Below are 17,811 nucleotides of genomic sequence, written 5' to 3' on the forward strand. Positions count from 1 at the left end.
GGAGAAAGTTTAATGTAGCAAATGAAGATGCTCAATGAACTTTTAGACTATCCATTCATTCATACATGTCATGACCAACGTCTCACACAAACAATGTCATACAATCTTTGCACGTACGAGCCCATAGACAAAATATCTTATGTTTTCTAAGGGTATCTTTATTCCGGAGGAGGGAAACTGGAGGATGAGGAACGAAGGGAAGCAGGCAGGAGACAAAAAGGGTTGTTTACTTAGTTGATAGGGAGGGGAAAGGTGGAGAAATAGGGAAATGATGAAACATCCCTCTGACTCTGTAGCTTATCAATGACTTGGGACCACTGCTAGAACTCACTCGTCTCCTTTCTAGATAAAGATGTTTAAAATATCGAGTCATACCACTCAATGCTCACGGTTTTTACCATTCCAACGTGGGACTGGCACCGACACCCGACCGGCACAACATGCACGTGAGAATTTCGCATGCATCTATCGATCACGAGATTAGGTTAATCAGGAAAAATAGTTATATAAACGACGAAAATTTACCTGGAGCATCAACTAGGGCGATTAGCTAGAGATTAGATCAGTGAGGGCAATTGGCAAGGGCAACCAACGAGAGATCAGTAGTGGTGGCGAGGTGGCTATCATTTTTCTTCAGATAGTCAGGTATGATTGTAAATTTACAATTTAAATAGAAAAGAGATGCTAGCAGTCGGAATCGCGAGTAAAGGAGGAAAGCGACAAAGTAGGAGACGACAGAATCGGAAGAAGGCGGAGGCGGAATCGAGAGAGAAGGGGCGGAATAGGGAAATTCAATATAACGATTTTAATTAAAATTGTTATATTTAAATAAAATATATATTTATATGTTATAATAACTGTTATATTTATTATATCAATGTTATATCAAATTTTTATAAAACATATTATTTAAAATATATGTATATATATATAAATATGTGATGTATTATTTAATATATATAGTTTCTAATTAATAATTAATTATTAGATAACGGTAACTATATATATATATTATATAAATTAATAATTAATTAAAAAACTGTTAATTAACTAATACAATTAAAATATATAAATTTATTTTTAATTTAAAAAATACAAAAAATATTAAAGAAAAAATAAAAATATTTTATTTGAAAATTTTGAATTCATATTTGTAATTTATTCAAAATCAAATTCAAATTATATATATAAATATGTAATGTATTATTTAAAATATATATAATTTCTAATTAATTATTATATAAACTGTAATTATATATATTATATAAATCAATAACTAATTAAATGAACTAATAGTTAATTTATATAATTATTATATATAAATTAATATTTTTTATTATTTTTTATATTAAATAAAAATAAATTAGAGTAAAAAATAAAGAAAAATTCTATGAGATTATTATGAAACTATTAAAGGAGTCTTGCAAATTTTATCTATTAATAATTTTATCCATTAATTATTCTCTATATAAATGTCTAAATTTCTTATTTGATATTGACTTAAATTTGGGTGTTGGAAAACTATATAGTTGATCTAATCAAAATTAGGGATGTAAACGAGCCAAGCTGCTCACGAGCTATTCGAATCTCGGCTCGAAAAAAAATTCGTTTGAGTTCGTTCGATTAAGTTAACGAGCCGAGCTCGAGCCTGATTTCGAGCTCGAATATATTATCGAGCCGAGCTCGAGCTTAACAGTATTTGGTTTGTGAACTCGCGAACATGTTCGTTTAAAGGCTCACGAACGTGTTTGTTAAGAGACTCGCGATATATATATATATATATATATATATATATATATATATATATATATATTACATGAATTATAAATATTATATATTAACAAGCCAAACTTGAACTAAGCTCATTTAACTTTTAAACGAGCTATTTTCGAACCGAGCTCAAACTAAATTCGTTTAACTTTAAAACGAACCTTTTTCGAACCGAGCTCGAGCCGTTCGCGAACTATTTAATTTCATTACGAGCCGAGCTCAAGCTTAAGAATTAAAGTTTGAATCGAACTCGAGCTTAGGAAAAACGAATCGAGCTCGAGCCTCTTACTGTTCGGCTCGGTTCGGTTCGATTACACCCCTAATCAAAATGTTGCAGGAATGAATGCTTCTATCTGATTCACGCCACTCCTTTTGATATTAGAAAAGTAACATATTATGATGTATCAATTTTAATTCGAGTTATTGATATATCAATTTTCTTTAAAAATATATATGTTTATTTGTTTTAGCCTAACATTTATATTTAAAAATTAAAAAACTATCGAAATTGTATCGGCAAGGCACGATACGATACCAAAAATATTGTTCTATGACCGAAACTTCGGTACGGCTCGAAATTTTAAACAATGATCAAGATATCCCTCAATGAACACATTCTAAATAGGAATTACCTCCAAGGGAGAACATTAACAACCAGAACCACAAAGGATGTGGACACAAGTAAAATCATTCATTCGTGGGTTCTAGGAGCTGCTCAATTCAATTCTGAGCTAGGAGATGCCACTTAATGACCACTGGCACAATGTGACCAGTGATGCACAGCATTGCATTGCCCATGGAACTGTGATATCTGGACTTTTCATTACTCTTTTCACCTTAAACATTGCTTCTGCATAGTTTTCTCCCTAGATTTTCTCCTGAGATGAATAAAAGTGAAGGAGATCCATACCATGTCTTCCCCCTCTGCTGAAATGGTAACCCTCCTCCAGGGTAAATAAAGCCTAAGTCCAACCCAAATACAATAATGTATGAAGAGAGAGAAATCAACAAGGATCATGTAGAAAATTACAGGATTATAGGGTGGGTGGGTTGGGTTGGGTTGTCATCTAAACTCTTAAGTAATAGTACTCCACACAGAATATGTTGATTTGACAACTAGTGGCAGAGATCCATGTTAAAAAATGAAGTTCATTCCAGGATAATGGCCCAATTAAGAAGTGTCCAACTTATGCTTGAAAAGTTAAGCATGGAATGGATACCAATCAATTTGCTAAACAACTTACCCATTGTACCATCAACACTGTAACAATTGCCCCAAATGTTAAGCAATGATGTATAGTAGATAGTAATCATCAAATTTCTAGTCAATGTCACAGGGTTGCCTTAATTTGGAGAAACATTCGATGAGCTTACTCATCATTTCATTAATTCTATGTGGCTTGTTCTTTAAAAGGGAGTATGTCTATTGTGTGAACAACGTTCAAATAGAATTAACAGAAAATTAACCATACCTGTTTTAGTATTTTTCGTTCACTATCAATATTGGGATTGGTGGACGGATCTTTAAACCACTGGATAGCTTTTGCAGCTGATGCACAACCCACAGCATGAGCAGAATAAGAATGACCATGCAAAAGTGCCATAAGCTACAAACAAAAGAATTGAAATGCTTGGTTAAGTAGAATCTTCTCTCAGACAACACAAAATCAATATAAAGAAGTTATTATCATGTACCTTTGAGTCACCTTTAAATGCTTCAAAAATAGATTCAGTAGTTAAAGTTGCAGCTAATGGAACAACTCCTCCAGTCATCAATTTAGCGAAACATGCGACATCAGGCCAACAGCCTAGTAATTCAGCAGCAGACTACAAGATAAACAGAGAGTGTCAAAACAATTTTAAAATCTATACGTTGGTATTCCACTTTGCTTTACCTCTCTTCCAAGTCGCCAAAACCCTGTGAATACTTCATCAAATATAACAGGAATTTTACGTGACTGGCATTCTTTAACAAGGATCCGCTGGAAAAGTGGATCGACCATGTGCATCCCACCAGCACCTTGTATAACTGCAAAAAATGCAATGTTTATAGTCACGCCATAGCTTTCGATTAGTGATGACAAGAAAGGTATTCACAACGAATTGAAAAAAAAAAAACATAATTTGCACTTCCACAATGGGATCATGAGTATCTAACTGAAAGAAAACACAAAGCTGGTTCATGATAGTTGCAATACAGCAAATGATCACTACGAATTTCTTTGTCACATGCTAAGTGAGCTCTCCCCAGCAGCATGTCTTAGTGAACAGAGATGGCCATCATACAAGCACAATAGAAAGTGTCACAATATGCATGTGCCTCAGAAATATGATTCAAAAATAAACTGTGAAAAAAGTTTAATAAGATACATCTCGTAAAGACCAAAATGCAAGTAGTAAAATGTACAGGAAAACAGAAATTCAGATGCAGATCTCCAACCCTTGCAGTATGTGCCAGAGAAACACCTAGAGACCACCTAATGATTCAACTCAACGTCTCTGTCACAGGATAATCAAGAGACCAATGTAAGTATCAAGGCATCGGCAGAAATGTTGGTAGGAGAACCTCTAACATGAAACCAAAGTATAAAAGTTGATAAATAATAAATGTATCAAATATACAATCATCCAAACACTATGATCTTTCAAATCTACACAATCTCAATAAGCATGCAGTATAAGCATGCAGCACACAACATAATAATTTCATCACTTATAATTTATAATCATAATTTACTTATAAGACTAATGTTTAGTTATAATTTATACTGAATTTAATTTAATACCAAATAAATTAGAATTATAAAATTGAAGCATGGCACATCCTAAGTCTCAACACTGACGATGTGGAGGCTAATGCCCAAATTGGCAATGGTGGCCTCTGGGTCAGCGACAAATTGCAACTAAAACCACATAGATACTCACTTGAGTCCTTTGATCTCATTTAATTGATTCCTAAGTAAGCTAACAAGACAAACCTTTTCCAATCGAAACAACTCTAATGTGTGGCTTACAAAGCATGAATTACACTAGAGTCAAGACACTTTCCTCCGTTTATTTGACATAAAGTAAAGGAAAGGACGGATTCTAAATCCGTACATGGATCAATTTTGCCTTGTTTTCATCCACTTGAACCTGGATGGAACACATTTTCTTTCCTCCCCTTCCAAACCAACTTTTCTTTGCAATCTATTGCAAGCCCAATAGCCAACTTGTCACAAGCTCGTTGCCGCGAGCTAGTGGCCACTAGTTGTTCACAAACTCATGGCCATGAGCAAGCTGCAAGGTTCTGGGCTAGCCACAACCTCATGGCTGCGGACTAGCTATGAGTTTGCGAGGTTATAGAAGTTCTCCTCCTCTTCTCCTTTCCTATAAATTCCCCTCTTTTCCTTTCTTTTCCACAATGAAATTTTGAACCCTAGGAATTCCCCTCTTTTTTCCTAAAGATCATCTATCCCTCCCCTATCCGTCATCTGGGGCAAAGAGAGCAAACAACTATAAGGTATATTTACAAACCCCCCCCCCCCCCCCACAGTACTGTCAACATCATTGCGCCACAATAGCTTTCTTGTGTTGCCAAATGTTGTGTTTTGGTTATCAGACATAATAGTAAATTTCCAGTTATGCCTAACTGCATGGTTCAAATTTTCAATTCATGGTATGTACCTTACAACCATAAACACACTTTTGAGGTAAACCTTGATTGGATCCTTGTCCTTATGGCCATTAAGAGTCACCAAAAATGATCATCCATTTTAGGCACATGTTTTTCATCTCAATTATTGCACTCTCGACCAAGTACACTATGACGTGGTTTGATTACAAATTTAAGTCAATTCAAATTGATGATCCTGTCTTGGAGTTACAATTTGATCTTTATTTTAGGCAATGCTAAGCTCAATAGTATACACTTAAAGGGATGAAATTAAAGCAATTTGAAGCTTCTATCTACGTGAAAGTATCAAACTTGAAGTCAGCCCAAACACCAATGTGAATTTTATTTGGGGTTTATAGGTAGATTATTATAAGCACAGTGATAAGCATCTAGGTTGAGTTAGCATTATCTAATATCACAACCTAAAGACTTCCAACCCTATATACGAGATAGCCTCCCTGCATGACAATATGCATCACTACATCATAAACACAAGTAATACCTCTAAGGATGCACCAGTCTATAACAACATGAATACTTAATAATTTATTTAATAATATAGAAAAATATAACACAATATCCAACTCAAAATCTCCTAGACTCATGATAATTGACAAAACTGGACTCATGCTACAAATGGAAAGAATACACCAAAGTACTTAAATACCAAAATGCATACAACCCCTGTAATAAAAATAAAATAGCTGAATGGACTCTAATAGCAACCATCTCTAATACAATCTTTAAGTATCTTTGAGCAAGATTATCCTATAATATTATACAAACCTCAAAGATCGCCTTGAATCTGTGAATCTGGAAGGCAGAGGAATAGATAGAGTGAGCACGTAAGTGCAAAGTAGAGTAAGAAAAGAAGTGTATGAACTAAAATTTATAGTTTTTTTTCATGTTTCTTAGCATCATTGTATCATTACTCCTTCCTCGTTATTTTTCTTCATTTTTCTTCTTTCAACCCTTTTTAATTAGTTTCATCCATGGTTTAAAATTTTGAGTCATATCGGAGTTTCGGATGATGATCGAAATGATACGGTTTCAGAATCATATAGTACCATGCTGATATGGTTTCGGTATTTTTTTAATATAAAATTTATTAATAAAAATAAAAATTTTAATTTAAATATTTAAAAAAATAAAAATATGGAAAATTTAAAAAAAAGAATACGAGATCTTTGATATGATAAATAAATAAATTTTATTATATATTTTTAAAATTAAAATAAATAATGTATATATTAAGTTAATAGGATAGATCTAGGGGGTACGACCTTAGTTTATTTTGTTGACTTGAGTGGGACGCTCAAGGGTAAGTGTGGGGGAATTTGATGAGTTAGGGTTTTATGCATTTTTAATCGATTCAATTTTAGATTTTTGCATAAAAATGATTGTTAAATGAATCGATTTGATCGTAATTGTCATATATTGCATAATCTTAAGCTTGATTATAATTTTCATAATTTAATGATAATTTTTGCATTAATTGGGTTTTAATTGATTTTAGGGCTCAAATCGGATCAAATTCGAGCTCAATCACGATCAAATCAGCCAAATCGAGTCAATTTACCCAAATTGATCAAGCCAACATGGAGGACATGACCCAGATCAAGCCCGATCAAAATCCCTCAATTTTTTGGAAGCCCTAAGCTGCCCTAAACATCAGATTAAGTTCTGACCATTGGATGAAAAATCAAGGGCTGAGATTGATTGATTAATCATGCATATATAAACCTCAATTTAGGAAGTGAACAGTGGCTGCGCCACTGTTCATCTTCGTCCCGCGAATGCCAGCCCCTGCTCAACGACGTAACTCCATGGGCAGTGCCGTCCACCCAAATTAACTCCATCGTGTCCCTGATCCCTGAGGAGGTGGAATCAGGCCGATTGGGTATTTTCCAGCAGCTGGAGTTGAGCTACGAAGAGGGTTTCTTCGCAGGCCAAAACCTCTGTTTTCTGCGTGTTCCAACCAATCACAGCACAATCCAGCTTCGCGATTCCTTTGAGGGGTTCTCCTAGGATCGTGGAGCCTCCCTATATCATCATCAATCCGATCGGAGCACGAAGAAGAGAGGAAATCCAATTTTGCAACTTCAATCCCACTGTGGAGCAATCTGTTCTTGGCCGGAGAGGGTTTTTCCGGCCGATTTCGTGGTGCTGGCAACGATCAACCCACATGACGCCCGATTTCCAGCTCCAAATGGATTCAAAAGCTGATTGACAACCAGCCGAAGGGATTCGAAGGAGAAGAGGAGGATTTTATCAGTTTACTGTTCTCGTTTCTGCATTTCTATTTCAGTTGCTGATTTTTTATTTAGTTTCTGAAATTTAATTCCGAATGTTCCTGATAATCTCCATTCGTAGAAACTTTGAGAATTCGGTTATTAGGTTAATGTTTAGTTTTTGTTTGAATTTAGATTTGCCTTAGAAGTTTCCTAGCTTAGCTTAAACCCCTCTTCCAATCCGAAATCTGAGATTCTGAGTTTTGCTTGTTACTGTTCTGTGCCAAAGCACTGTTCCGTGCCAGTTTTTGGTTGAGTATCAGATTAGGATTAGCTAGCTTAAGTGGTAAGCGTGTTGAGTTCATGCATTAGTATTTGAATTCTATTATTTGCATTGTTGCCTTAGATTGAATGCTTGATAGACCTTATCTTAGATTTTATGTTTCTTACTTGTTATTGAAGCAATTTCTTTTTCATTTACTACACTGTTAGGTTTTGCCACTCTAGCTTTCTTTCTTGATAGTATCAGCTTCAAGAACAAGTTTCATTCCATCAATTGTCATTTCATTTCAAAACCCATTTTTATTCGAAAAACCCAAAAAGAACGACTCGATAGCTCAGTTTAAACAAGTTTCTACTAGCCCTTGGAAAAATATGACTCGAAGCCCCTATACTTCATTTATTTGAATTTATTATGGGTTTTCAATAAATTTAAAATCAATTTGCAACTCTACTCGTGACACATAGCAATTTAGGGCTCTGTCAGGCATACCTTATTATGTCACAATTTTTCACTTTTGTCTGATCGCGTGTAGGCCGTTGAGTATATCTTGGATCCTCGCGTGTAGTTCGCTTGCAGTCTCCTCTTCAAGCATTCGAATATTATATAATTTATTTATTAAAAGATCTCATTTACTTACCTTCGTATCGGATGTTCCTTCGTGGAGCTCGATAAGTTTGGTCCAGAGATCCTTTGCACTGCTGAAAGGTCCTACCCGGTTCAGTTCCTCTTTCGTCAATCCACATTGCAGTGTCTCGGTGGCCTTCGCGTCAGCTTCTATCTTTTTCCGGGTGGCGGCGTCCCAGAACTCGCAAGATTATGGAGAATCATCGCTTTCAGAAGGGATTGAAAACTCTGTCTGAATGATGATCCACATTTCCACCTGAGTTTTTAGGTGACATTCCATTCTAGTTTTCTAGTATGGAAAGTCGTCTCTTGAAAACAACGGTGGTCTTGCGGTGCTAAATCCTTCTTGGTGGGCCATTGATCTAGCACTCAAGAAAGACAAGCAAAAATGTTTCCAAGACTTAGTCTTGGATTAGTAGTGTGGGAGGAGAGATAAAAGAAACAACGAAAAAAATTTCAAAAAGAAAAAATTTAAAAATTTCCTCGATCAATGGTTGCACTGGATTCGAGGACCCCGCTCTGATACCAATTGTAGGATTGAGAAAACACACTAGAGGGGGTGAATAGCGTGTTTACGCTTTTTTTGATTTTCGATTTAAATAAGCGGAAGCAAAAACTCGGAAGCGAAATATTATGTATAAAGTAAAGACAGAAAGGAAAAGGTGCACACTTTGTTTTACTTGGTTCACAACCCAAGGCTGCTACTCCAAGGCCCACGGTCCTTGATCGTTTACTGCAGGGAATCCACTAAATCAACTTGCCTCTTACGGTGGCAAGTTCAACGATTACAAAACCACAATTCAACACTTGGCAACAATTAAATAATTACAACTTTAAATTAGTTACCAAAAACTCGGCGTAGCAGTGGCGGTTTTTAGGATGTTCGGGATCAAGTAGGGTGCTGACATCGCGAGAGTAGCATGGAGGAATCGAAAGAGTAGCTGTGTTAGAGCTGTTGCTCGTGCATCTTTTTTATACTGCACTCGAGTTGACTCAACCAAGATCTCGAGTCGACTCGAGTTCGACGTGGCCTCGTATAAATAGATTTTCTTTCCCGCTCGTTATCCGCTACCTGAGTCGACTCGGGTCGCCATTTGAGTCAACTCCAGTCTGATGTGGAGTCTATGGCTAGAATTTGACTCTGAGTCGACTCCCAAGTCACCTTGAGTCGACTTAAGTCGATTTGGCGGAAAGCCAGTGGCGTTGACTTCCGAAGGCTGACTGACTAAGCTTGAGTCGACTCGAGTCTTCGCTTGAGTCGACTCCAACAGCAAAACTTAGCCAGTTTTGCTCGGAGTCTACGTTTTCTGGTTTTTCTAATCCTGCACAAATGTTAGTCAAATAATATGCAAAGTAAATTTGTTAGAGTATGTTCCTTGAACTTCCTCTATGTCTTAACTTCAAGTTTCCAGTGAAATCCTGGGTTAGACCGACGCCTACTGTTCCTCTAGGGAACGCGTCCTCACCCACTCCTCTCAGGAGAATTTACCTGATGTCAACCGAGTCCTCCCAACTTGTTGGACTTTTGCTCGGCTCTGTCCTCAGCCCCCAGGATTTGTGCTGCGGCTCGGCCCTCCCTAACCAGCCCAGTCTTCGACTGCGACTCGATCCTCCCTAATCAATTCAGTCTTCTGCTACGACTTAATCCACCTGACCAACCTAGACTTCTGCTACGTCTTGGTCCTCCAGACCAGCCCAGACTTCACCTGGTGCTTTGACTATGCCAAGACTGCCTGATCCTCCAGATCAGGGCTTTCCAATGCCTAGCTTCCACTAGAACTTAGGTCAAACTTGTGCTCCCTGCACACTTACATCAACTTTATTAGTCCAGCACACACTTAACTTGAACATAGTTCCATTATCAAAATTAAGGTTCGATCTGCTGGTGCTCCCTACACCAACATAAAAGATATCGAACCACAGGGACCAAGGAATCAATCACTAAACAATCACAAGATGAATGGAGAGATCATGTAAATTGGGTTGAGATTGAGGAAAGTGAGAGTGTAGTCGAGCTCATAAACCTCAATCGAAGTAAATCAACTAGTGACAGGATTTGAAAAAATGATCCTAGGATTTTGGATTCCTCGAGATTATGTTTTTTTACTATGGACTCCTTACCATTCCTCAATATTTATATATTTGTAGAGATTCGAACTAAAATATCCAATTAGACCTCGTCAGGTTTCTTCAAAATAAATCAATAATTCTCTATCATTACGATTGTTAATTTGAGATGACCCCACATAGCCTGGTTATAGCTCTCCCGCTGTCACCGGACACTCCAGCATACTACTAGTGTCCTACTCCTATTACCAGGTATCCAATTAAGGACCTCTCCCAAACAATCAATAGCCATTAGCTTTCTCTCACAAAGATTCATTGCAATCTAAGAATTTCCTCAGGATGTCCGATTAAAGGTTCACCTTCTGTCACAAGGCACCCCGGTTATACGATCCTTAGATTTTCTTAAACTATAACTCATCCTCATCCTTATAGATTCACACCATTCACATTTATATCATCAATAAGCACAACGCACAATATCCATAAAGCAAATGCACAAATAAATCATAGAACATGGTAAACACAAATCCATAGTGACAATCATCCATAATACACCTCGATTCCTCCTACATCCTAGAATCTAAGGTTCTACTTCATGACGGAGGGGATACAACGCAAAGAAGATGTAAAGAAATATATTTTAGATCCTAGAAAAAGGAAATAAAACTTTTCAATGAATGTCTTCTTTTTCGCCTTGTAAGCTCCTCATCGACAGTGGAATGGATGCGGCGGAGTAGCCCCGAAAGGATGGATGGATTGTCGATTTTGCTCCGGATGGCGTCTACGGTGGCTCCCTAACACTCCCAAGGTCTCTCCCCCTTTTTTAGGGCAATTTAGGATTTATTTATATGCCCCCGCTATCAAACATTCACCACACGGCTGTGTCTAGTCACACGGCCTAGGGCACACGGCTGGCACGCCTCCGTCACACGGTCGTGCCTGGTAGGCACGACCAGAGGCTATTGGCCCCCTGGAATTAGTCATGGTCATACCTAGGGGACACAGCCATGGCATGTTGCAGCTCTGGAAACAGGCACGGCCGTGCTTGTGAGGCACGGCCAAAAATAGGCCCTTCTCTGGAAATCAGGCACAGTCGTTCCTCATAGGCACAGCCAAGCCCTGGCTCAATGCTGGAATTGAGATGCGACCATGCCTGGTAGGCACGGCCCTGAGCAGCTGGTTCTCTGGTTGAGGGCACGGCCGTGCCTGATGGGTAGAGAGTAATACCAATCCTTCGCCCTATCGCGGAGAGAGAATTTGAAAAGCATGAGTCTAGTGACATCAAAGCTGACCCCCTGCATCCTCATAGTACTGCAATGATCTAAAAATATCTCCAGATGCAGGTTCGGGTCTTCATTTGGTCCACCGCCAAACTGATTTTGTTGTATCATGGCAATAAATCCAGGTTTGAATTCAAAGTTTGATGCTTCAATATTTGGTACGGCGATACATGATGTCATTCCTCTCGCCTGAGGTGTAGCATAGTCTTTCAAAGACTTCTGAGCCATAGTATATGATATGTCTTCTTGAGTGTTAAGTCTTTGAGATTGAAGTCTCCTCCGGTATGTTCTTTCGATTTCAGGTTCGAAAGGAAACTCCACTAGGTTGTACCTACGCATGCATAAGAATAAGAATATATTATTGACTTGTCGAAACAAAAATAAATCTGCAAAAAATAGTACCAATTAATGAAGTGAAAGAATTAAAAAAATAAATGGAAGCAATGTATAAATAAAAGAAAAACTCTTAATGTAAGAGCTTAGTAAAAAATTACACATGGTCCCCGATAACGGCGCCAAAAACTTGATGCAACTTCGCAAGTATACGGAATATCGTCAAGTAATAAAAGATATCAAACCACAGGGATCTAGGAATCAATCACTAAACAATCACAAGATGAATGGAGAGATCATGTAAATTGGGTTGAGATTGGGGAAAGTGAGAGTGTAGTCGAGCTCTTAAACCTCAATCGATGTAAATCAACTAGTGACAGGATTTGAGAAAACGATCCTAGGATTTCGGATTCCTCAAGATTATGTTTGATTTACTATGGACTCCTTACCATTCCTCAATATTTATACATTTGTAGAGATTCTAACTAAAATATCCAATTAGTCCTCGTCAAGTTTCCTCGGAATAAATCAATAATCCTTTAACATTACGATTGTTACTTTGAGATGACCCTAGATAGCCTAGTTATAGCTCTCCCGCTACCACCGGGCACTCCAGCATACTACTAGTGTCCTACCCCTATCATCGGGTATCCAATTAAGGACATCTCCCTAACAATCAATAATCATTAGCTATCTCTCACAAAGATTCATTGCAATCTAAGAATTTCCTTGGAAAGTCTGGTTAAAAGTTCACCTTCTATCACAAGGCACCCCGGTCATATGATCCTTAGATTTCCTTAAACCACAACTCATCCTCATCCTTATAGATTCACACCATTCACATTTATATCACCAATAAGCACAAGGCATAATATCTATAAAGCAAATGCATAAATAAATCATAGAACATGGTAAACACAAATCTATAGTGACAATCATCCATAATACACCTTGATTCCTCCTACATCCTAGAATCTAAGGTTCTACTCCATGACGGAGAGGATACAACGCAAAGAAGATGTAAATAAATACATTTTAGATCCTAGATAAAGGAAATAAAACTTATCAATGAATGTCTTCTTCTTCGCCTTGCAAGCTCCTCGTCGACAGTGGAATGGATGCAGCAGAGTAGCCCCGAAAGGATGGATGGATCGTTGATTTTGCTCCAGATGGCGTCTACGGTGGCTCCCTAACACTCCCAAGATCTCTCTCCCCTTTTTTAGAGCAATTTAGGGGGATATTTATGTAGGTAATTCGATAAATTCTCAAACGTCATTGTCTATCATAGAGTTCAACTCTTCTTTCATAACTTCGATCCACCTCTCAAGATTAGAGAGCATTGTTTGACTTCTTGAAAATATGGATGATCACCCTTATATCAAATCCATGCTCTTGTAGATAAACATAATCACGAGAAACCATGGATTTCCTTTCCCTAGTGGATCACCTTAAAGACACTTGTGGTTGAGGTGGTTGAGGTACTTGCTCATCCATATGAGGCAATATCTCAATCTCAATGGACGATCCCTTCAATTGCATTGGAGACAACACAGGAATATCTTGATTCACAACTCCCACTGAATGTGCAATATCCACAATGTAGGTATAGATCTCATACCTCTACTCATTCTCTAATGTTTTCCTTCTCAATAGATATGCCCCCAATCTTAGTGCTCCCATTATCCTCAGTAAATTTGGAATTACCAGATTGATGTGTGTAATTCCTATATTTTTTATTTCATTTAACATGCATTTGTTACTTTACATGAGCATATTTTGCATAAACTTCTAGCATTTACATTCATTTCATCATTTTAGTTTAGATGATCACAGTTTGTGATTTATATTGATAGGAAGTGGAAGATCTTATCTTTGGAGATGAAAATCCAAAGGAATACACATTGCAGCATGATCCATAGCAAGCCCATGGTGCTTGCCATGATCGTGGATCATCCAAGAAGAAGAGGCAGCTACAAAGCATCAAATGAGAGCTTCGTCACCTGACACGACTGTGTTCCCTATTGATTTGTAATGAAAGGCTTTTCAACATCTACCACGACTAGGATGTGGTGCCCCACATGGCCATGGCGCGCTGTGTTTCCTTAATGTTTTGAATATTCTATTAATTCTATTAACCTCCATACTTTTTAAAAATATATATTAGGGGTCCCTGATAATTCATTGTTGACAGGGTTAATTAATAGTTATTTTGGACTTTCTTGATCACATTTTTTATGTTATAATTGGGTTGTTGAGCTTAAATCTTATCTTGGATGAAATTTTTGCCTTCATTCTACTTTTGCATAATTTTTTGGTAATTTTTGAATATTACTTTTTGTAGTCTTTGATTTTTGCAGGAAGTAGAATGGAGATGATGATAATTGGAGGGTTTAATTGCAATTTTAGCTCGAGTTCGGGTCAATTCGGTGTCCAATTGACATAATTAGGTTGAGTCCAAGTCTTAATAGGGCTTGGTTGATCAATTGGAGGAAGCAAATGACTCAACCCAAGCTCAATCAACTCAAGATCAAGGCAAATGGAGTCTAATTCAAGTCAATTGTGGCTGATCAAGTCAAAAAGGGATGTGGTCAGCTCAAGTCATGCTTAAGTCTGGTTCAAATGGGATTTGATCAGCTAAATCCGGCTCAGGTTTAACTTGAGTCCGGTTCACTTTAATTAGGATTTGGCTGATCAGATCGGCGGAAGGCAGTAAAACCCAGAAGGCACACGCGATGGAGGCAGCTCGGTTTCTTCTCTAGGTTTTCCATTTCTCCACCGCCGCGACGATCTTCTGCCGGGCTCCGTCGCGCACCACCGTCCCCCTCATTCAACCTTCCGGTCACACAAATCAGCTTCATCTCCTTAAGTTTTCACCGCCGCCTTCACCTTCGCTGGATCTGCGCCGAAGTGGTTCGAAGGTGCTGAGATCCGTTTCCCCGTCGTCGCGGAATGGTGGTCGTGGATGGTTCTCCGGTCACCGGTGCTCGACGGTCACTAGCCCGAGAGAGTGAGGTGTGAGTGGTTCTCCATTTCTACTCTCTGGCGCTCCATTTCCTTGAACCCTAGCTCCCTGTTCTTGAGCCGAAGTGGTTCGGAGGCTGTAGAACTTGTGTGCTTGGCTTCAATCCACTCCATCCACCACAGACAGCAAGGTAAAGAATTTCAATTTCTTTCTCTAACGTTGGTTTGCTAGTTGCAGCTGGCAATGGACGAAAAATTGGGATCCCATTCCGTGCTCTCTGCCGTGTTCCACCTAGGGTTCTTTTCCCTGGTACGATTCACTTCCATTTTGGTGCGGTGTTAATTGGAGGATGTTGTTCTGGTTTTGTGCCGATTGGAGCCTTCATCCACCTCCACGATATCCCCTGTCCTCTGTTCCAAACCGAAAAGGAAGGGAAACCCTAACCCTAAGTCTACTTTAGCTTTGCTAGTTCTGTTCTTTTCATTGTTTGTGTTTCGGTTCTTCAAAACCCCCCTGTTAATTGCTTACTCCTGATCCTAAATTCTAATCTTAACTTCTAATCTGACTCTAATTCTAATCTCAACTTTAACCCTAATCATCTAATTTAATTTCTAATTGGGTTGGTTTGATTGTGCTGTTTGTACATATTGCATCAATGGAAAACCCCTATTATTCATGTTCTTGCTAATTGCTCCGGGTTGAATGCTTGATGTTCATATGTGGATCACTTATACATGTTTCGGCTGGGTGATACTTTCAGATTTGAATGTGGATTTATATTCTGGTTGTGATGGTTGTCACCTATATTGATTTGTATGCTAATGTGTTAGGCGTTGAAAGTTTTCATCTACATTCTCCTCTACGCTGAATTTGTTGGAAATTTGTTATGGATGTATGGCTAAAGGAATTATCAGTTGGTTAGTGTGTTAGCTTTGCTTGTATGAGAAGTGTTGATTATGTGATGGATAACATGTTTTAAGAAAGTTAGCCGGTTGAAGGATTTTGTAATGTTGTGTTTGGATTGCAAATGACATTTGTGTTAATGAATGGTTTGAAGTTTGATGGAATTAAATTTTGTTTCATTTATGGATGTTGACAATGAATGGAATAAATGATTCAGCATTGTTACATTGTGATAGTTATTCTCATGCCTAACTATTGGTGACATGGATCATTTAACCTAGGTTACTAATGACATGTTTAATGTTGAGATTGAGTGTTTGGAATTGTGTTAAGATGGTAATTGTTGAAACCGGTTACATAATTGTTTTGAAGTTGATTCATGTGCATGGATTGTGTTGTTGTTTGAATAATGTGAATAAGTGTAAGGATGTTGTTGTATGTAGTATAATGTAACTTATATGTTTGTACATGTTGTAGGAATGAAATTCATGTTGTATCATTATGTAGGATGGATGATGTGTATTGTTGTATGATACTTATATTGTGTGTATAGATTGTATAAGGTTGTATGTTGAAATTGTCGTGTTGTATATTTAGGATTCTTTTGTATTTATTTATTCAATTGTGAATAATTGGATAAGTAGATAGGAATGAATAAAACAATAATAAAAATCCTGCACCAAAAGTCTATAATAACTTCCGGTCAGTGAGTCCGAGAGAGACGACCCGGACCTCTCTATATTACATAAAACGATAGTTAGAGGTTTGGTAATAAAATAAATAATTAATTTTGATGGGTGTAAGTGACAAATAAATAAAGGGGATAAAATTAAATAATAATAAAATTTCCATACAAAACACACCGCATGAGTCCCCAACCTTTTAGGAGATCCTCTCAAGGCTCTAATACTATAAAAGAAGATAAGGAGCGACAATTAGAAGACATCAAGGGTTCTCGAAAGAGACACTAGGATCGAGTGATCACCGAGATCCAGTGATCGACGGGATCTCTCGATTATAGGATCGAACTTGATGCAAAGGGGGGGGGGGGGGTGAATAGAGTTATAAATTTTACGAACTTTAAAGAATGAAAAAGAACTCTAAGAATATTGATAGAGTAATATAGCAAAATTAAGATAAATAATTAAATTAAGTATTCTATGAATAATAATATTTTCTAATAAAGCATGTAATAATTATAAGGACGCATAATATAAATAAATTGACTTTAATTTATTTCGATTAACTACTTTGTATAAAGATTCTAAAGGTGGAGAAATCTTAAAAAGAATCTAAAAATAAAGCACAATATTATCAGAATGTACAACAATTAAGAAATAATAATGTTATGCTTATGTTGTCGTATATGAAGAATAAAGCACGTGTTAGGAATTATACTGAAAAGACTAGGTCTTTTGTATATAAACATTTATGAAATAAGAAATCATGGTTTGGTCAAATGATTGCAATAGGTTATTTTGCAATAAAGTCCTCTTAATTTACATTGTAGATAACTTGGTGTCTGTGAGACAGAAGACCATGATTATCGGTCCCTTGTGAATTATAAACTAAGGCTCACAACCAAGATGGCTTTGGACAAACCATCGGGAACGGTTGTAGTGTAATTCGATGACTGTCTGTCTTGACTGTAGAATTACACTAGTGCACTTTGTGTGTATTGAGTAGGACCATTGAGGTTGTTC

The 17,811-nt window shown here is 37.4% G+C and overlaps 1 long non-coding RNA gene across 1 annotated transcript; it reads right to left on the reverse strand.

Annotated features, from left to right (window-relative positions):
* Nucleotides 1–3,329: 3,329 nt before the first annotated feature.
* Nucleotides 3,330–3,789, reverse strand: LOC141842892 (uncharacterized). The gene is made up of 3 exons (XR_012602988.1): nucleotides 3,666–3,789; nucleotides 3,466–3,597; nucleotides 3,330–3,377 (listed from the first exon to the last, which is right to left on the reverse strand). It is a non-coding gene; the product is annotated as an uncharacterized LOC141842892 (long non-coding RNA).
* Nucleotides 3,790–17,811: the final 14,022 nt, after the last annotated feature.

This window comes from Curcuma longa, chromosome 12 (genome assembly GCF_044706935.1).
Source record: "Curcuma longa cultivar G26 ecotype Majalengka, Jawa Barat chromosome 12, ITB_CL_G26_1.1, whole genome shotgun sequence".
Classification (NCBI taxonomy): domain Eukaryota; kingdom Viridiplantae; phylum Streptophyta; class Magnoliopsida; order Zingiberales; family Zingiberaceae; genus Curcuma; species Curcuma longa.